The sequence below is a fragment of the Triturus cristatus genome, chromosome 4_1 (genome assembly GCF_964204655.1).
Source record: "Triturus cristatus chromosome 4_1, aTriCri1.1, whole genome shotgun sequence".
Taxonomy (NCBI): Eukaryota; Metazoa; Chordata; class Amphibia; order Caudata; family Salamandridae; genus Triturus; species Triturus cristatus.
This window is the reverse complement of record NC_140585.1, coordinates 312,297,161-312,318,922: the sequence shown is the minus strand read 5'-3', so window position 1 is coordinate 312,318,922 and position 21,762 is coordinate 312,297,161. Positions and strand designations below refer to the sequence as shown.

The 21,762-nt window shown below is 45.5% G+C and overlaps 1 protein-coding gene across 4 annotated transcripts in view; it reads left to right on the top strand.

The window, feature by feature from the left end:
* ADIPOR2 (adiponectin receptor 2) overlaps positions 1-21,762 on the top strand; it is a 542,630-nt gene that overhangs the window by 150,959 nt on the left and 369,909 nt on the right. The window contains exon 1 of one of the 4 annotated variants that reach the window (XM_085652230.1): positions 1,793-2,032. The exons of 2 other annotated variants lie outside the window; for them this stretch is intronic. The gene's annotated coding sequence lies outside the window, so the exon portion shown is untranslated. Of the gene's footprint in view, positions 1-1,792; positions 2,033-18,793; positions 19,010-21,762 lie in introns of those variants that run through there. One more of the 4 variants, XM_085652227.1, reaches the window with a different exon arrangement.

Here is a 21,762-nt window from a genome sequence, read left to right as displayed (position 1 = left end):
GGTCCGCTGTTCACCAGTTGAAAGTTTTAAGAGTTCCTAGCCCAGTTGGGCATTGAATTACATGGTGGAGAGATTCATGGGCACACTTCAGACAACTGTACGACGAGCCAGTGCGAAAGGCACAGCCCTAGCAAAAGCACTATTAAAAGTGCTGAGGGCATACTGGAGCTCTCCACAAAAGGGGAATGCCCACCCACTCATGTTTAGAAGTGCTATAAACACCAAACTTCAGCAGTGGACCTTGAAAGTTGACAAACTCAGAGCCACAAACAAAGAAAAGACGAAAAGGATGAAGCAAACAAACGATGGTGGCTAGGGGACCCATTTATCACACAATGACGTGTTGCTGCGAGTGACAGAAAAATTAACAAATTTTCAGTTGCCCACCTCAAGAAATAGTTTGCCACCATTTGGAACCACAAATCAGCAAATGACACAAGAATCTGAGAGGCAATAAGGATAATATATAACAGAAAAACTGCAAAGTTGCCAAACAAAGCAGATGAAACGAGAGGTTTGTATTTGATAATTGTGTCTTTTATGTCATGTTCCATGAAGAACTGTAAATACAGCCAGCGTGTTTCGCCCATATCTAGGCTTCTTCAAGGCATCCAAGAAGACAAGCTCCTCTGTCTCAAGGCTGTTCCCAGTCCCTGCGTTTATCCTTTTAGAGACCATGAAGCTGTATGATAAAAGAAGTGTTATACACACAAGTTTTTATATTTGTAGACGCTGAGTGTCTTCCATGAAGAGCTTTGTTATTAGGGTCCTTTATACACGTAAGTAGTAGAGAGCTGTAATCAGCCTTTGTTATGCTTGAACCGTGTCCGGTTCCTGCAGCAGTTATCCGAGGGGTTCCATTGGGCAGCGTTAGACGAAAGGATGACGCCCTGCACAGATACTATGTGATAAGCACAAGAGATGGACCTAAAGGGAAGAGAGTGGGTAGTAGTCATGCAGTCGGAGAGAAAAAAGTCTGACACGCGCACGACATAAACGCACGAAGTGTGATGGAACAGAACGGGAACATGCTCACTGTCATCCAATCAGGAAAGTCCATTACGAGGAACGTATCTTACATCAAGCACATCAGGCAGAGGTGAAGATCTGACAGTCACTTGACCAGAGATACAATACGACCAGAACCAGGACGCATCGTTACCTGACCTCAACGACTGATTGAAGAAATAGAAAAAACAGACTAAAAGAGTCTCGGTGCCAGTCTAACAAGTGGGGACTCAGGTGTGGAGTCGGGGAGACATAGTGCCCTGAGTTCACCCGATGACCTCAGGCACTGACGACCAGTCTCTAAAGAGGTCAGTAGTTCAGGAAGTGACAGGTTTTTAGGTTCAGGAATACACGAGCCGAGGATGAGGAGAAAAGAGACAACATGGCACCGCTCGACCACAACACACACTAGGTTACAATGTGCAGCTCTTCACAGCCGCAAATCCGGTCACCAATATCCGTATGAAGTACTTAAAGACACGCTTAAACATTCGTTTCTAATGAACTCTTGTTTGAGGCTTTCTGAGGGAAAAGGAGAATTGATGAGAAGCAAGGCTAAAAAGTATTAGTGCGGTTTGAAATGAAAGCGTCAGCAGCCGGATACGTAGGTTCGGGGTGTAGCCGCCGGGCACGGTCCAGCGGGCTCGCCTACTACTGTTAATGAAAGTCAGCCGCTCGCAGGGACGGTCAGGGTGTGTCCCTGTTCCTCCCGCCCATTTCTTAGAAAGGTTTGTCAGGAGTGCTTGGCGCATGTTTAGCGTTGCACAACATTTGGTTCCAGTCTGGTCGGTGCCATGGAAGTCCCATGATGTTTGAGGCGAAAGGCTGCTAATGAGTAGCTGTGCTTGGATGAGGAGGCAGAGGGCATCAGACACGCAGGAACAAGGTGCTTAGATAAAAGCTCCGGCTCTCGGTGTACTATAACGCGTCCTAGCTTCAGCGCCGAGTGGGGTGCTGCGCGGTATTCTATCCCTCGTTGCATAATCATATTGGAACAGAGCATCGTCCTTCTTCTCTTACGAAAGTGAGTATCGGCGCGTTCACTCTGCGTTTATCCCGTGCTGGGTTGTTGTGTTTTGTCTCTGTCATGATAACGTTGGTGCTTTCAGATCGTTTATGGAAGTGCCCTAAAATCAGTGCTTTAAATGGGCCGGTACTCACCGGTACTGAGTACCGGCACTTCTTAGATTTTTCCCTCGGAGTACCGGCACTTCTCTACTTCAGAGGAGAGTACCGGTACTCATGAAAAAGTAGGCTCATTGGCTCTGCTGGTGAGCAGAAGTGGAAGGTGTTTCTGGCAGCCAAGGCGCCGCTTCTGCAGCCCCGACCTGAGCCCCAGCTGAGCTATTCAGCAGGGCTCATGTGAATAATGTCCGGGTGCTCGCCATCATGCTGTGCTTGACAAAGCAGGGTCCCTTCAGGCCCTGTACTGTCAATCACATTCCCACTATCATGTGCGTTCGTGCAAGCACAGGAATCATGGCAGTCCCCTGGCAGTGGCAACCCGGCTAAGGCCAGTCCGGTCCTGGTGGCAATTAAAAATGCCATGGTAGGTGACGAGAAAAGATGGCTTTCATCTACCGGAGTCTTTTGTGTGTCTACTAAGTTTGTGTTTATGCCTGTTTTTGTACGAAAAAGTGAAAGAAAGAGAGAGGATCCAGACACTCTCAGGAGGTATTTTAAAGAAAGTGTGTGGCACTTTGTACATGTCTGCTCTGCGACAAAGATTCATAAATAACATAAAAAGGGAGGGTTGGTGGCTGGTTGAGTGGATGAGTGAGTGGATGGATGTGTAAGCAAGGGTGTATATATAGATGGATGGATGATTGAAAGCTTGCATGGGTGAAAGAAGGTGGATGATTGGATAAAGGGCGGATGGTGGGTGGATAAGTGAAAGTTTGGATGGATGAATGAAAGGTAGGGAGGATGGATGAAAGGGTGGATGATGAATGAGTGAAAGGGTGGATGGAATAAAGGAGTGAAAGGGTTAATGGATGGATGAGGGAAAGGGTGGATAAAGAGATGGATGAGCGAAAGGATGAATGGTTAGGTTTGGAGATGGATGGATTGATAGGTTTGGATATGAACGTTGGATAGACGGAATGGTGAAAAACTGAATGATTGATGAAACACTGAATAGACGATAGAATGTAAAGGTTAAATGGTGGACATAAGCAGGTAAATGGTAGGATGAAAGGATGAATGGATAGATTGATGGGAGAGACAAGAGATATCTTCTGGGGAGGGTCATGATGAGTTGCTCCATTTGCTTGGTACCATAAGAGCTTTGGTGCGACGTAGGGGTATTTTCATTTTCTTCCTACTCGCGTGCTCAAAAATATATAGTATTGTGCCAAACTGCAATTAACAGTATGATATTAAGAAGGTGCAACTACTGCAAAAAAAGGAAATGTTAACATATTATTGCATTTCTCTTTTATTTTGTGTAATGAGTTAACCTGCTTTGTTTATATAATCACATTTCTCATGTGTTTTGGTATATGCTGCAACTAATATAGAAGTTGTTAAGTAACATCATGGCTTGGCCTTAGCCCCGCCCCTAGCCCCGCCCCCTCACTATACCTCTAGCTCATTTTAATGAGTACCTGCACTTATTTTTTCCCATTTAAAGCACTGCCTAAAATAGATCTGTGGCTAGTTAGATGCCCTCTCCACGGAGCAGCGCCTTTCTAATGTGTACTTTTAGCGGACGTATAGCGGTTGTTAAGGTTTCTGTGACGTTCTGTTGCATTACGTTTGAATATCACATGGCGCCTTCCGCTGTTCACGACCTGTTGGTGTTAATGTTACTTCATTGTTCATTCAGCGGCGGGCCGGTGGCTGATAGCTGCTCACGGCCTCTGGCTGCCGTGTGGAAAGCGCGTCGGAGGCGACCTGTTGAAATGCGCGCCTGCTAAGAACAGGACAGCACAATAAGCAGACCTTATTTTGGAGGTGGGGGGCGGAGATAGACTTTTGGCTGAAGCCTTCCTTGAAATCTGTAGCTCGTACTCCTTTCCTCCATTTTAAACCCTTGGATCACATTACCTTACGCGCTAGCTTGCATGTGCAGGATGCACGGTGAATAGCTCACCGAGCCCTCCAAGGAATGGGACCTTTGTTCCACAGGCAAGAATGGCGCAGTCAGTGGCCAGACTGCAGGCGCCTCCTTAGCAATGCACACACGGGGGTTGTTCCTTCTCGAGGCCACGCAAGAAAACTTTAGAAGGTCCGACCGATTCGAGCAAGGAAAATACAAACTCACCTGGCCATCATTCAGTAAGTAAGATAAAACATAGCCCAGCAAGCAGCAGACTCTAACATGATCTTGGACTGTCCAAAACACCACTGACAAGTCCGTCAGCATATAGATAGACCTACTTAATCCAATGTACAAACCGCACCAAACGGCCACCATTGCCCTATAGCAGCAAGGTCTCCCAGCGGATTCTTCCAGGAGACCTCTGAGCTATCCCGATTCTCCACACCGAGAGGATTGAAAGGAACAGAATGACGTACTCTTTGCCCCCACCTCCGCGCGCCCCTTTAACATAAGCACGCCTACTGACAGCAACAGGTTCGACACTACCGTGTGGCAGAATCTCGCGCAACCCCGCCCGCACATAGTGAAATATAAGGGCTCTCGGTTCAGGAATAACACTTTCTTATGGTTCAGTTGTTTTCGGTGTGAAACTCGAGCACACTTTTTCTTGATGTGAAACTCGGTTGCCCAAAATGTGCACCTGAGCATGGCTTATTTTGAAATACGCTGCATGCCTTCAAGGCCACTATGTGATGTATCTGGTTTGGGAGATGCTGAGAGACTGGCCGGGGGAACAAGAGCAGCCCCTGCAGTAACACACTAGGAATTCGCACACCAAGCATTTGAAGGGTGTTTACCCTCTTTCTGTTTGGCCGAGAAGAATACAGTAAAACCAGAAGTAAATTTGAATTTCGGACGGTAAAGGCAGCTTTCCAAGCTTTTGTACAATAAAGAAAAATGCTGAACCCTCTTATTGCTAGTGATCTGCTGTCTTTGCAGGGAGTGAGCAGATGTGCTTATTATTTGAAGGGTGATGCTCTAAAAACGTAGCATAAATATTCTGGTGAGGGGTTAGGATGTTGCTGAGCATTGCTTTGTTCTCTCAAAAATTGCAATTTAGTTTTTTTCAGAAGACGACATCATTAACCATATGACGTGCTCCTCTGAGTGTCTAGATTCTGTTATACCAATCTTTCTTCAAAATAACTGAATTTTACGCTCTGAAGTGTGCCTCAGATTTCAGGGAATCATCTAAAATATAAATAGGTTTAAACTTCCATCTCTCTGGTGCAGTTTTTCTGATCTCAATGTCTGTGATCATCAGTGGTTCTTGCTGTGATGCATCTTTGTGGTGCAGACATATTCTTGAATCTAGTCTAATGACCAACGGGGTCAACTCTGATTGGGCAGTAAGAGGAAACTGGGCGTGCTAGCACCACCTCACTGTGGTTTCTTCCTTTAATCCAGGGACTGAGGTCACGTGTCACAGCTAATTCATTGACATTCAGTCTTATCTTACGACCCAGTGACCCATGGGTATAAAGTGTTTAATGGTCATACCAGCACAGACTGCGGTAGACCACAACCACACCTCGGTTTCCCCTTTCCAGCAGGTGGCTATGATCCTGTGGTCGTGGCTCTGTCGTTGATGTAGCTCCTTCGTTGCTGGCGGCTCTGTCGCGCCCTGGGCTCTTGTGCTGTTGTGTGTCTCCTGCCTCCGCCATCGCTGCACTTGCGGCTGGGGACTCCATTACCCACACTGCCTAGCGCCGCACACGCGCACGAGCGCGTATAAAGCTCCTGCGCTTACCTTGCAGAGCGGGAACTTTGAAATCGGCGAATCTGGAAACTGCTGCCTACCTGCCCATCTGCTGGCCTGGACTCACGCGGAACTGCTCCTTCGTTGCTGGCGGCTCTGTCGCGCCCTGGGCTCTTGTGCTGTTGTGTGTCTCCTGCCTCCGCCATCGCTGCACTTGCGGCTGGGGACTCCATTACCCACACTGCCTAGCGCCGCACACGCGCACGAGCGCGTATAAAGCTCCGGCGCTTACCTTGCAGAGCGGGAACTTTGAAATCGGCGAATCTGGAAACTGCTGCCTACCTGCCCATCTGCTGGCCTGGACTCACGCGGAACTGCTCCTTCGTTGCTGGCGGCTCTGTCGCGCCCTGGGCTCTTGTGCTGTTGTGTGTCTCCTGCCTCCGCCATCGCTGCACTTGCGGCTGGGGACTCCATTACCCACACTGCCTAGCGCCGCACACGCGCACGAGCGCGTATAAAGCTTCGGCGCTTCTCCCGCGTCGCGGGACGCGCGCGGGCGGCGCCGGGCTAAGCCCGGGCAAAGGGCGGGCCCTCTTAGGCCCTCAGAGGCCGATAGAGGTTGGGTTGGGGCTGCCCCCTGTAAAGTGACTGTTGGAGTGTTCTTTTTTCCCGCAAACAATACAGGTGTTATTTGTCGGTTGGTTCGTGTTTTGTCCAGCCCGGTGGAAGAATGTCAAAAGGGTCATCTAAGGCATGGTCAAGGGTTGCGGGTATGGGGACCTTGGATAGCTATTTAAAACAGGCAGAATCTGCCATTGTAAAAGAGATCGCTTCAGTCGAACGTAGACTATCACTAGACCCCATTAGATCATCTGTACCTTTATCACCTGCTGTAGTTTGTTTATCAAATAACACTCATGAGGAGGATGTGCATATACTTGAGAATAGGAATGGCTCTTGCATTAATGTCAGTCCTACAATTATGACACCTCCTTCTATCTTAGTGAGTCCTGCTCAAACCCCCCCTGTAGTTCGTACTAGACAATTAAGAATCAGGTCTAATCTGTCTGTTGGTGGGTGTAAAACTGTCACGGGGAAAAGGAAGGCGAAGGACAACCCACAGGGTAATAGAAAACCGGCAAAACTATCTAAGGCTAACAATCCCGCTCCCGGTTTGAATAAACCCACTACCGAGGTTCCTTCCCCAGTTAGCAAGAACCTGGGAGCGGCAGGGAATGATAGTACTAAATCAGCTTTGGGCAGTTTTGCCGATAGGAACAGCGAAAAATCTATGCTAGAGCTCATAAACATTCTCGATGAGCACCTGAAATCATTTACTGCCCCGTTATTGGTCACCCTAAGGCGCATTGAGGAGCGGCTGAATATAATTGAGTCACACCGTATTCCTAAGGTTTCTCTTCCTGGTCCTAGTACCGGAGCAATTAACTCTCTTAACTCTGTTACTGCCACGGTTAATAATCTGTTGGATACCATAATTACTGTACCCCAACAACCAGTACATCAGGGTCCGTCCTTGGCTTCTGGTGTTAACACACTACCTTTAGTTTCAAATCCTATGAGTACAACTCAAACGCTGGTTTCAGGCCCTCAGAATACTGAAAGGGGCCCCGGCTCGTTAGCTAACTATGACAAGAGGGACTCCCTGCATTTACCCGTTGAGGCCTGTCCACACACCATTATTTTAGCTAATGTCCCAAAACTTGAAGGGGATACAAGAGAACATTGGACTTCCCTTAAAAATAAGGCCATCCACTTCTTATCTAGAAAAACTGTTTTGGGACAACATCTTGCTAACAATTTTATGATGATTAGAAGGGTTCCTTGGGTGGGTAGAACAAATAAGAGTCTGACAGGCGATTGTATTGTTATAAGTTTCAGATCTCCAAGGCTGGTTGAGGATATATTGAAACAGGCGGGGTCAGTGAGAATCCAGACGGATTTTGTTAATGTTCTTCCTTTGGGCTTCTTTTATCCTCCTTCTCAAGCTGGACAGCCACTGTGTGACCCCTCTAGAGGTATAAGCTTAAACAACTATGCTGTCCCTATTTTTAATAGATTTGACGCTCTCTCAAATCTAAATGATAACGAATGACTAGGGACATTGGCTGAGTGTAATACCCGAGTTAGCGGGGCAACTGGCTGTGATGAAAATATACTGCAGCCAACAGATGATAGTCCTGACTTATCTACTTTTGGTTCATTGGGCAATTTACTTAGACTGGTCAGTTGGAACATAGCTGGGCTAAAAAATAAAATTGATGACCCAGCTTGGCGGGCACTTATAGGTTCAGGACATATCATTATCCTACAAGAAACCTGGGATACAGAGAACACCTTGTTCGTTGATGGCTATAGGAGTTTTTTTGTCCCAGCTGTACCCTCAAATGCTGGGAGGGCTAAGGGTGGGCTGGTCACTCTAATCTCCGCTAGTATTTCAGGTCAACAGATCCAAATAGACACAGGTTCACGGAACAGTTTGGCTGTAGAAATTTCCCTGTCTGAGGGAGGCGTTCTTTTAATTGTAAATTTTTATAATTCTTTTGAAAGAGTCACCACAACGGATCATTTCTTAGCTTTAACACGCTTTTTGGCGGCTTACAAAGACGCTAACCATAATGACTGTTTTATTATAATCTCGGGTGACTTTAACATCCACGGCTGTCCTGACACTTGTCAGACCTTTGACCCATTAGGATCATCTATACAAGGTGATGCTCATTTTGAGCACTCTGTTCAGGGAGAATGTCTTGAGTCATTGTTAGCAGACTTCGGCCTTATACTCCCTTCTTTGACGTCGGAGGAAATTCCCACTTTTAAAGGGAATGGTAAACACTCTGTCATCGATTATATTTTTATTAGCTTTGCACTTGGTAAAATGATTCACGGTTACAAGGTGATGTGGTCACACTTCAGTGACCATAACCCTGTGGTCCTTAGCATTTCAGAAACTCTTATTACCCGCACTAAAACTACGGGCAGGACGGATAAATTCAATATCCGCCCCTCTGACCAGAATCGTAGGATTAGATGGAACAAAATTATTCCGGAGGATTTCCACTCTAATTTAAAAAGGAAGGTGGGTTCAGAGATAAATATTTGTTTGAACACGGATGCCGGTAATAATGAAGTATTAGAGGCTTACTCTGTAATTTGTTCACAAATCTCCGCTGATCTCAGCTGCCCAGCTAAGGGTAATGATAATATAGACCTGGGATGGTTTGATAGTAACTGCTCTCTGGCTAACAGAAGGCTGAAGGCTGCTTTACGTTGTAAACCTATCAACAGGCCGATTATTGCTATGCTGAGGAAAGATTATGATAAAGCTTTGAAAACTAGAAAGCAAGAGATTAGAGAGGAGGCTTGGGCGGAACTAGCTTCCGTGGATGTTCTTAGAAATAGTGCAAAGTTCTGGTCCGTGGTGAATAAACCCTATTTTAGCGACGTTTGTAACGGCCAATTAGATTGCGGAATAGGGGAAGATTTGTGGTGTACCCATTTTAAGTCAGTCTATGAAGGGGTTAGAAATGGGGCACAGCCCCCATCCTCCTCCGTTGTAAATCAATATACTTTAACGGTTTCTAAGACCGAGGTAGTCGAGGCCATAGAAAAGATGACAAGCAATAAAGCCCCGGGCCCGGATGGTGTTCCGGTTGATCTTTATAAAACTGACCTTGAGACTTGGTCTGTGGTTTTAATGAATGTTTTTAATAGGATTTGTGTTTCAGGCATCCCGGATACTTGGTCTGAATCCGTAATTATACCCATTTTTAAAAAAGGTTGCAGGGGGGATCCTAGTTGTTACCGCCCTATCTCCCTCATCGATTCTGCAGTCAAAGTCCTTGGGCGTGTAGTTTTGGGGAGACTCTCTGCGTGGTTGGAGGATAAGGAGACCCTATCTTGCCTACAATATGGGTTCAGAGCAGGCCGAGGTACTATAGATCAAAGTCTGAACCTATATTTATTAATAGGCAAATACACTATTGCCAAAAAAGGGAAATTATATCTTGCCTTTATGGACCTGTCCTCGGCCTTTGACCGAGTAAACCGGTCAAAGCTATGGGATCTGCTTCTTAAGTGTGGCATTGATGAAAACATTGTATTTTTCCTGGCTGATTTACATAGGGATCTCACCGCCACTGTTAGATATGACCGCCTGGGCAACTGTACTAGTAGGATTGGAATTTCGAATGGTGTTAGACAGGGCTGTATTCTAGCCCCCCTGCTTTTTACTTTATATATTAATGATCTAGGTGCTGTTTTGACCAAATCGTGCAAGGACATTCCTAGAGCTGGCAAATTTTCTATTCCGGCATTATTATACGCCGATGATGCCGCCTTGCTAGCACGTACTCCTGTGGGTCTGCAACGGTTGCTGGACTCATTTGCAAATTTTATGAAAGCACTTGATCTCAGCGTGAATTTTTCCAAATCTCATGTTATGATTATGGGGTGTAAAGTAAAAAAAAGCTAAGAGCTTGTATTGCGAAGGGCATGTTTTATCCCGCGTCAGTAGATTTCCCTATTTGGGGGTTATCTTTGATGATAGTCTTAACTGGTCTCCGCAATTGGCGGCTAAGCGTAATACTTTTGTTAGATCTACCTTAGCTGTATTAGACTTTGCCCGCAAATTGGGGGTGAAGCCCATGCAGGCCATTTTGAACATTTATGTTGCTAAATGTCTTTCTATAGCAACGTATGGGGCTGAATTATGGGGAATTAAAGATGTAAAAATTCTTCAAATAGTTGAGGACAAATTTTTAAAATCTATTTTATCTCTTCCTCAGTCAACCCCTGCCTTTATTGTTCATCAGGAATGCGGGTTAGACCACCTTGTGGACCGTATTGCTCTAGCGCCCATGTTAAAATGGATTACAACCTGGCTAAACCCTGATTTGGAATTAAATCACGCAATTTTAAAGGATTGTTTATCTCTTGAGTATGGCACCTCCATCCCCTGGATAAACTATGTTAAGAACTTATCAAGAGAACTAGGTCGTCCAGAATTATTTGATGCTCCTGGCAGTCTAACTAAGGGGGATTTAAAATGGGTGAAAGTTGAATATAAAAATCGGATAACTTTAGAAAGAGAAGATAAGGAGCTACTTAAACCTTCAGTCAGGGCTCATCAGTTATTAATCACCTCAAACAGTATTGAACCCTACCTGGTCATTGTTAATAACATGAATCATCGTTTTTTACTTACCAGGTTCAGACTGAACAAATTTCATCTTTTGCTCACCGATTCCCCAGGGTGGTCAAGGGAGAAGGACCTGGGAATCTGTTCTTGTGACGGTTTTTCCCTTAAAGATACAGTGCACTTTATCTTCTTTTGTAAATACTTGGCTCCCATTCGTAAAAAACATATCATCCCCCTTATTAAGGAGAAAGGTTTTAGGCAAGTTAAACCTGCCCTTTTATATTTACAATTGCTGGGATCAACGTGGGAGATCTTTAATATTGCCAAATTTTTAGCAACCTCAATGAGATTAAGGAAGAAAATTTCTTGGACATAATCATTATTTGGGTAATTCATGAATTGTAACCACTACCTTGTATGCCTTTTTAATTCACTCGTAATGTTTTAATGTTAAATGTTATTTATATTGTCTGTATATATTTATATGCTTTTATGGTTTTTGTTATGAAACCGAATAAAGTAATTTTGACTGACTGACTGATGTAGGGGTGGATTTTTTTCCCCTAAGCTATTCAGTGAGTCTTTGCAAAACTCTTTCTCTACAAATAGAGTAGGTTGGTTAGTTAGGAAACCAGCGCTACTTTAGTTTGAAATGGAGAGTTATTTTCGTTTCTTTCTGTACAAGAGATCAATGGAGGATTTGAGTCTCCTTTCTCTACAGCCATAACCAGTGAATTAAATTTGGGGACGCCCATATGAATCTGGACACATGAGAATCAAGCCGCTCATTAAGTAAGGACAGACAAAGTAGAACACAGGCTCTCAACTGGGTCAGGTAGCGCCTCTGCGACAGAAAAGAATGATGGACGTGCAAGGGCCTTGCCTGAATGGGACTAAGTCAGTAGGATTGTAGTTAAGATGCACCCCCCCTACTTACAGGGATGCATTAAGAGGGCATTTAATCGTACAATATGAAATATAATTTTAGAAGCTCCGGAAAAGGCGTAGACAAACAAATGATCTACTTCAGACAAGCGACGACTGATATTGTCAAGTGATGTTCCACATCTCTTTACATATTTTACACTGAAACCCTCAACTGGAGCATAGAAATAATCTCGGATGTTTTCTGTGGTTCTCGTTTTTTGTTAAAGTGGGCAGTCGGATGATAAGTTATTAATATATATCAATAATGACTACGTTTAAATACTGCTCTTTATGTACTAAATCCCCTTTAGTCTCTAACCAGAAGCGTTTGCATCCAGTGGAGTAGTACCTGTTTTATCGAACATTGAAGGATGAGAAGCTGAATGCACCTACTGGCTCTGAACCCGTGGTATTTTCAGTTTCACATAGGTCTGTGCAGTGGTTGCAATGATAAACTGGGCTATTTTAATCTGAATTGGCTTTGGGAGTGCATGAGTAGCCTGTTCATGTACCATCTTGGCCCAAGCAGTCGGGGTGCTTTTCCTTGGGAGTGCATGAGTAGCCTGTTCATGTACCATCTTGGCCCAAGCAGTCGGGGTGCTTTTCCTTTTACTGTTGTCCATCCTGAAGTTTCATGCTCTCCCGTTGTTTTTCTGCTCCACTCCTTTACGTTCACAGAGGTCTGAATGAGTGGTAAGAAATTACTGGATACCAAATACTAATCAGTTATTGAACAATAGCTATTGCATAAGCTGCCCTATATGGGAACTTATGATTCAGCCTTGCATTTGCACTGCAGCTGTATTTTATTGTGGTTACGATGGTTATGAAATCTTTTTCTGACAAACAGATTTGTCAGTGACTGTTTTCCCCCCTTACACTCTGTTTTCCACTGATGAACCTTGTGATTTCTACAGTTGCCAGTTAAGATGAATGGACGGGTATTCAAAGGCTCCTATTTCTGGAAGTGTGAGTCAAATAACATAATTGTGTCTCCTAATTGGTTTGAAGCCATGGTGTCCCATAGCTGTGTTGTGCGCCCTATGGAGGGGTAAAGCTAATGGATCTCCTCTACATCTCCGACTTGCAGCATGCGCAACTGAAACCCTTTTACTAATGATCTGTGGACCCACAAACTCTCGCTCCACTTCCTCGAGCCCTTGTGTGGCCCTACAGGTCTTGAAGTTAAGATGCGTTCTAGTTCTACCGCATAGCCGTTGATGGCATAAAGATAAGGTGTCCTTTACTTCAGTGTGATCCTGCTCGTCCCTAGTTCAGTTTCATTACACTGCACTGCTGATCGAACACAGATGTGCCCATTAGTTCTGTTAGGTGGTTGTCAACTCATGAAGCGGTCCAGGGTAAGGGGGTCCAAAATCTTCATTGTCTCAGTTACCCGATAATCAGTTATATGCAAACCTGTTACGAGGCTTGGTCAGGAACCGCATGACGTCAGTCATCTTGGATAAATGCATGGCTTTAAGTGGGCTGGGTCCTGCCGGTTCTCAGCACCGGAAGTTCTAAAAAGCAGGTGCTGAGACCGGTCCCTAGCGGGCTCTCCATTTTTGCATCACCCTCCGTGTGAAAAAATAATCTCGACTCTGCAGCAGTACCACCCATCGCTGCCTTTGATGTAACTCAAAAGAGACTCGTTATAGTTCTTTCACAGTCTCCTCATGTCAGAACTGAAGCATTTTCAATATTATATACAATGAAGCTGAAGTTGTTGCTTATTTATCTTATGCAACTAACAACCATTGACAAAGCCAACAGTCCTGACTTTTAGGTGCAATGTTGCTTGTTGCATTATATATCTGGATGCTATGGCAGAAGCAGCAAAATACCAGTCAGACAGCACACTATGCTAAGCGTAGATTTTTAGCTTATGTGTTTTTAGACCACGCCCTTAATTACACTGGCCATGCCCCTTTGAGAGACCCCCCTTTCCCCCCCGTTTTTTCATCCTTCTTAAAGCCCTGGGTACAGGTAAGCATTGGTATCACGGAGTCCAGACAGAAGAAATACCAATAGAAACTCCAAGAACTGTTGAGCACGATAAAGCAATAGCGGAGTGAAGAATTAGAAAAATACATAAATAGGTGAGGCAGGCAAAGGGCCTGCTTTCTGCTGAGTGTGTTGTATAAGAGGGGTTATTCCAAAAGCACATGTGGAATGAAGTAACACGCGTAGGCTCACAAACCCATCTGCAGTGCAGAAAGGTGAACGCTGGGAACATAGGCGAGTGCTGCCCTTGTACCTTCATCTGCTTCTTGGGATATGGCATGCCTTAGGTTCTGGTGTTGCCTGCTTACTGTCCATACTTCAAACCCTTGGGCATACTTGGCTATGTGCCCCCCAAGGCTTTCTAACAACTGTTTTGTGAACGCTGTACTCCAGTTTGCCAAAATACACGTAGTCTCTGTATGTTCTTGGTGCCACTAGCTAACCACCGCATAGGATTTCCCAGATGCCTGCACATCCCTTGCAATCGGATGAGCTGCAGTTGGAACGAGTACTAGAGAGGAAAACTGATATTTGGTGAGGGACGGGCATGCTCAGCATTTTGGTGGGACGCCAATAGCTGCCATATACCTAGTTATCCACCTGTGTAGCTGTGAAGCATTGTAGTTTAACAATACAACTGGTGAATGCTACCCACTATTCACCTTCCCAGTTGTGCCAGTGGGTAATGTCCTTACACATACATAATAAAAATGTTTCCTCCTGAAACCTGAGTCCAGACATATCACTTTTTAAAAGGGTATCAATCAACACATATTTAAATAGACTGTTAGCTACTGTAGGCTTAAACTGCACCATTTTATAAATTGCTATATCCGAGTTGTTGATCTTCATGAATACTTGAAATTGTGTAGACTACTCATAAAATGGAGTGGTCACAATGAACATGCATGCCTGATTTCATAATTGTATTCATTTTTCAGTCCATGTCCTGGTCCTCCAGACTCTAGTTCTTCAAAACGTTGTAGTCTTATCTTAATTTCTTTTTGTGATAAAACATGGCTAGAGCGTCTCTGGCATACCTTGTTATGGGTCTCTCTTATATTGTTTGTTTTTTGGTGATAATGAACGTCTCTGCTGGTTTTTAGTGAGACTGTGAGCTTACATAATAAGGCTAAATGTGCTTTATTAATGTTCCATGGAGCTATGAAGGAATTGATAAGGTCCTGGAGACCCTATACTTTACAAATCCCAAACCCATGCCATTCTAAACATATCTATAAGCGGTTCTGTCTATAGGGACCAGTGTACAGAAAACACGTTACTTGAGAGCCAGTCACTGGAGTTTAACGTAAAGACTGAAAACTGTGTAGGTTGCAAGCCTGCCTTTCTCCAATTTCAAGTGTCCGCTTCGTTCATTGAGTGCATCTACGAAATGGGTGGACCTGTGAAGGACCAAACATGAAATTACAGTAATGAATGTTGTAAGCCAGAACAAAATAAATTAACCAAGGATTAAGTTTTGCAGCATAACCCACTTACCCCGTTTCTGCAGCAATAATTCTTTGTTATGATACTGTCTCTGCACTGGAAACTACACTTTTGTAGTGCTACCATCTCCTACCTTCTTGTCCCCTCCAACAGAAACACCAATATCCAGTGTCATGTCACTTTTTCTCCTTGGGCACTTGCGCCAGGTGAAAAAAAAGTGTCTGCTGCTTTGATAGGAGTGTGGTGATCTGTAGGGCGGAGCCTGGCATGTTAAATTCAGACTGATCTGCTGCAATGTGTTCTCCCTCAGCTCCCCAACCAGATGCAGGGTAGGAGAAACAGCAAGCGACTAAGCAGCTACATTGCTGATGCCTTCCGTTCCTAAGGCGACTTGGCCAAGGCCCTCCTACATGGTGATTCAGAAGACCGTGGAAAACCGAAGTCCTCTACTGGGACGTCACAGCAGTGCACCTTTTAGCAATATAAATAGGAACAGAAGTTCTAAACAGAGCAGATGATAAATGGCAAAATATTAAAATTGCAATTACAAAAAGTTCTCCGACTCGAGCAATTCTAGTCTAGAAGTGGCGCCGAAGTCGGAGAATAAGTGGTGTTTAGGGCTTAGCACCAGACAGGTTAATGAGTTGACTAGGTAGACCTTGCTGACCTGATATCCTCTCAGTACATAAGTTTATATCTAAGACTGGAAAGCAGCTCCTGTCTGGTCACTTTCCCTGACATAGTAAATCATAAGGCATTCTTAAGGCGCACGTATGCAGCAGAGCGTAAAATATAAAGCTTAAAGTGTCCTGTCCGTCACTGATATCACGTATTCTCTTGGCTGGCAGCACCTTGAGGAAATAAAATATGTTTGCAGGAGCATCAAGGTAAAGCCACACATCATCAGGTCGTGACCATTAGCTGCTCCCTCAGTTGTCATTAGGTCTCGCCTGGCGAAAGCAGCGCATGCGCTACTCTCGACCATGGAGAGGACCTTTTGCAATAGATTCTGCCAAAGCCTTACATGCACGTGCAGGGATGGACAAAGATGGCTGCTCTCGCCATTTGTCCAAACCTTGGAGCATGCGCGTGCATGTAAGGACAGTGGACAGTCCGCCACCATCTTGATAAACACACGTGCTTTCACCTTAAACACATTTTACAGTGAAAGCACGCCGCCATTCGCGCGTGTGCACTGCGCGCCAGCCCGGCCGACCTCCTTTGTTATCCAAAAGCACTTTGCATTCATTGAAGTGTGAGCACTTAAGGAAAACTGCGGGTGTCCTTTTCATTTACAGTGGACAGAAGAGGCTCATTTCTGACATTTATCAGACTGCAGAGCACAGATGAAGTGTCACTTAAAGTGTCGTACGAAAGGCATTGAAATGTTACACAAAACCACCCTAAAAGTAAAACCCTGGAAATGGCACACATAAATAAACTGAAACCGTAGCAGCTATGGTGCCGGGAGGTGGTATGGCTGAGGTAGGAACAGCTGGTGCTCTGCCCGAGGGAGGTGCGGCATAGGTAAGGATGGCTGGGGCATGCCCGGTATCAGCGCGGCTGTAGACTAAAGGCTGATGGGCGCTGTACGGGGACAGCACAGGTGTAAGGTAAAGACCGGTGGGCTCGCACCTGTAGGGTAAAGACCGGTGGCTCTGTCCGGGGACAGCGCAGTTGCAGTAGGACAAGAAACGACGAGCTGTGCTCTGGTGCGCAGCGGCAGTAGTAGGGTCTCCCGGCCCCTGCGGCACGAGCCCGTGAAATGACACGCTCTTCCCAGCTTTTATTCCAGGGGCCGGAGCTCCCGCAGTCACGTTTTCATCTGCCTGGCGCACGTGATGTCAGCGAGGGATGCCCAGTGTGTTTTGTGACGCCCTCCTCCCTCTAGACCCAGCCCCTCTCATGCCACCCATACCCAAGCCCTCATCCTTATCTATGCTCCAGTCTCGCAGTCCTCCTCGCTTTTACCCCCTCCTTCCAGCTCTCTGGGCACCGAATAGTAGCTCTCGACATGTCCTCAGCGCCCAATGACACCGGCCATTTGTTTGCCCGAGAGGCTCCCCCGTGCACTGCAATACAAGGGGTTTGTGGGATGGAAGCTGTCAGCCTGTCCGTCATCATATCTCCATCATGGCAGCGCCCTGTCAGCCTCAGCCTGCAGCTCAGAAGCAGCACTCCGCAAAGAAACAGAAACGAAGCCCCTTCATGAGGCATAGGGGCAGCAGCACAGGCTCTCTGGCAGCTCTCCTGCCTGCAGTGACACAGACGCCTTATGCAGCAAAGGAGCAGCACATGCCCTCGGGCAGCACATGGACAGCACCCCCTCACATCCCTCATGCAGCAGCACGAGCTCCAAGAAGACCCCTGATGCAGCATAGGCCCTCAGGGCAGGCAGTACAGAAACGACGCCCCCTCATCCAATCCACATGAAGAGCACACACAGCAGCACATACAGGAGGAAGACCTATTGTGCGGCACAGGAGTATAGGTTGCCCTTGTGTGGTACAGGAACAGTGACCTTCATACCGCCTAGAAGCAACACCATGCACTATGGGAGCAGCCCCCCCCACCCACGCAGCCAAGAAGTAACAACTCTTACACAGTACTGGAGCATCACCAGCACTTGTGCAGGGCAGGTATCCAAAGCACACACACAGTCCCTTCAGATTCAAGAAAACAAAGTCACCTCACAGTAGGGGGCGCCAACTGAATACAAAGGTAAATGACTTACAAGCAATCGGTTGTCAAACATGTATTAAGGGCAATGTATAAGAAGACATTCAAAAACATATGCTTTAAAGAACAGAAAGCTGCTGCAGGTGATTATTCGTAAAGCGAAAAAGGCACAACAACAAGCATTTGCAATGCAATAGGTCTCGCATTTACGCGAGTTTAAGCTTTTGGCATTGTAAATGACCATTCCTTTTATGTATGTTTTAAAAACAAAAACTCAAATAAAAGGTATTGTCATTTACAATGCCTATAGTTCAAACTCTTGTAAATGCGAGACCTATTGCATTGCAAATGCTTGTTTTTTATTGCCTCTTTTAAGCAGTTTGTAAGAAAGCAGGGGTCCTTCAGGCTCCTGGCCCATTTTTGGCAACACTCAGCAGTTGGATGGTCATTGTGACGCTTTGAATCGGAGTTCAGACGCCCTTAAAGCTCCTGAGCATCTCCCCGTCCCGTCATCATAAGGACCGGTTTCTACCCAGAATTTTCTGTGTTTGTATCCGGTGTTGAGGGTTTGATATTGCTGACACATCTGTAAAGCATGGAATGTGATGTATTCGTTTTGGCTTTAGTTTATCGCCTTTATTCACTTGCTCTGGACTTTGTACTTATTGCACCAGTTTTATCTCTTCGTGCCGCCCTGTAACCCTGGTACCGCGTTGGCAATGCTGAACTCGGATGTCTATAAAAAGGCTTGTGACATTAACAGAACACCTTCACACTCACTGGGAAAGTGCAGAGCGTGTCGCCTGCTTTTTGCTCCGATAGCAAGTAACCCGCAGAGTGACTGGCTTTGTTGTGGCTCTTCACAACTCCTCCATTCCACATCTCTGAAGGCTCGCCTCCTGTCCTCATCTGGCTCCAAGTTCCCAAACTGTCATCGGTTGAACAGACCAGTTCTGAAGTACCAGCAAATCTGAGCTCGAAGGTGGGTGCTGTTTTTACTTTCGTCCTCCCGCCCACTGAATTTCTTTGTGAGACCTCCAAGTTATGGTGCTACCACGTTAGAATTTCAGAAGCTGACTGAAAGGGTCACACTAAGAATAAAGGTGTAATTAGGGCTTTGCAGAAGGCTAGGGTTCTGTGTGACCTGCCGAGCGAGGGGCAGTGCTCAGGTAGGTTAGGGTTCGGCTAAGTCGAAGGGATGCCACAGGGGCTGGGCTGCAGGTGAGGGTTACAGTAAGAATTGAGCTCTGAGATGGAGCTCGGGAGCCTTATTTATTTATTTTATTTTATTTTATTTATTTTTAACATTTATAGAGCGCACTGTAACCCTACGTGCATCCTGGTGCTGTGACATTGGGAAAGGAGACTGATATAAGAAGTTACAGAGCTAGGCCAGAGGATCGTGCTTTGGGGGAAGAGCCACGTCTTGACTTTCTTGCGGAACGTCATTAGATCCTGTATTCTCCTAATTTCCAGAGGAAGATGGTTCCAAAGGCGAGCAGCTGCCACGCTGAACGCTCGTTTCCCCAGAGTTACTTTCTATATCCTGGGAATCCTAACGCGATTAGCAGTTGACGAGCGAAGATTACGTACAGGTTCATAGCATTTGACTCTGCCGTGAAGCAGTTTGGGTCCCTGTCCATGAATTGCCTTAAACACTATACATAAGGATTTGAGCAAAATCCTTTGAGTCACCGGAAGCCAGTGCAGGTCTGCCAGCGCCTGGGTTGTCGAGGTGCGGCATGCTCGAGTCAGAGCAAGCTTTGCTGCTGCCTGAATACTCTGAAGCCTAGCAATTAGATTTCCCGGAGACTCCAAGAGCAGGGCGTTGCAGTAATCCAAGCGACACAGAATAATACTCCTTACTACCATAATTCTTGCCTGGGCTGGCAGTAATGGTAGCACTTTCCGAAATCCCCGGATAAGAGTGTAACAACCTCCCACCAGTTTAACACGGGATTCCAAATTCAGCTTCTCATTGAAACTGACCCCCAGATTGCGTACTGTGCTCACTGGTACCAGAGGGACATCTGTAGGTGTGGGCCAGAAGTCAGCTGTTAATCCTAAAGGGACACTACCCACCTTGTAGTGCAGAATCTCTGTTTTCTCGCTGTTAAATTGAAGCGAGTTGTCCCTCAGCCAATTCACCATTTCTAGCATGCACGCATGAAAACTTTCCTGAGAATCCGCATGGTAGCCGTCCAGAGACCCCATAAGCTGGGTGTCATCGGCATAATTGACCACGCTGATATTATGAGTTTTAATGATATCCAAAAGTGGCCGCATATATGCGTTAAACAGTATGGGGCTGATTGAGGACCCCTGAGGTACCCCATGTTCGATTGTGAAAAATTCCGATTGATACGGGGGGAGCGCTACTGCCTGCCATCTATCAGATAGATAAGAGCTCATCCAGCTCAATGCCACACCCGTCACTCCCAGAGTTTTCAGCCTTGTAAGAAGAGTGGTACGATTGACCGTATCGAAGATCCCTGTCCGCCCGCATTCGAAGATTATCCAAGACGGTCACCAATGCTGTCTCTGTTCCGTGGCCAGGCCTAAACCCGAATTGCTCATCTTCCAATTTATTATTTGTCTCCAAAAAAAGGGACAATGACCTGCTTACCAAACATTCCACAATTTTAACTGGGTATGGAAATATGGAGATTGGCCTATAGTTCTTATGACAACCTGGGTCCAGTGTGGGTTTTTTCAAGAGCGGTGTTATAATTGCCTGCTCCACTCTGCTACTGAGAGACTGTCCACACAGCTGGCGTAGGCTAGGAAAGATCTCTGATCCTAGTTCTTTGAATATTTTGTGGGGGATGGGATCCAATGGTGACCCTGAAGAGATTCCTAGAGCCACTCGAACAAACTCCTCTTCCGAGGGCATCTCAAATTCATCCAAGGTGGGCTCGGGGATAAATGAACTGAGGTTATTATCCTTGTCAAGGTTGGTGTTTGATGTTTCTCCCTTGTCCCGGTCCGAAGAACCGGGTGGGGTCACATGTTTGAGACCTTCCACGATCTTGTTAATTTTCTCTTGAAAGAAAATTGCCAAACCATCACAAAGCTCCCGAGTAGGTGGAATTTTACTATTTATACAGTCAGGGTGGGTCATATCTCTTACTATCCTAAATATGTTCTTGGAATTATTGGATGACTTGAGGATGGAGATGGCGAAATATTCCGCTTTTGCAATAACTATTTCTCTATGGGCACAGTTCTGAGATTAGAATTTGAGGCTGGAATTCCCCCCCGATAGGGATCAGGGTTCCAAGGTGAGCTTTGGCGACACAGATGTAGATGGTTATGAGGGGGTGGCAGTTAGGATTAGAGGATGGTCTGTATGTTACTGTTAAGTTATTTAACATGGGTAGATAATTCCAAAAATAAAAAGGAAAGTGTCGGATTTTTAGCTTTCAAGGAAAATATAGTCTACAAGGAACAATAGTATATTGTGAATTAAAAGTTTTAGATCCAGACCTTTAGCTTTCCATTTGAACATTTTTTACTTTTAGCTTAGATTCAAAAAGAGAGATTTGTGGCGATGGTGGGAGAGTACTCTAGAGTGAGGTCAAGTGGAAGTGGTACTTTTTGTTAAACTTACATAAAGGTCCCTGAAAATGCAGTATGGACATCCTTCTTGGTGCAACAAATGATTAGATATTTCATATTCTAATTTATTTTGTTTCTGTCCATGGCCTTTGGTGCTTCCGTTTCCATGCGTTCGAG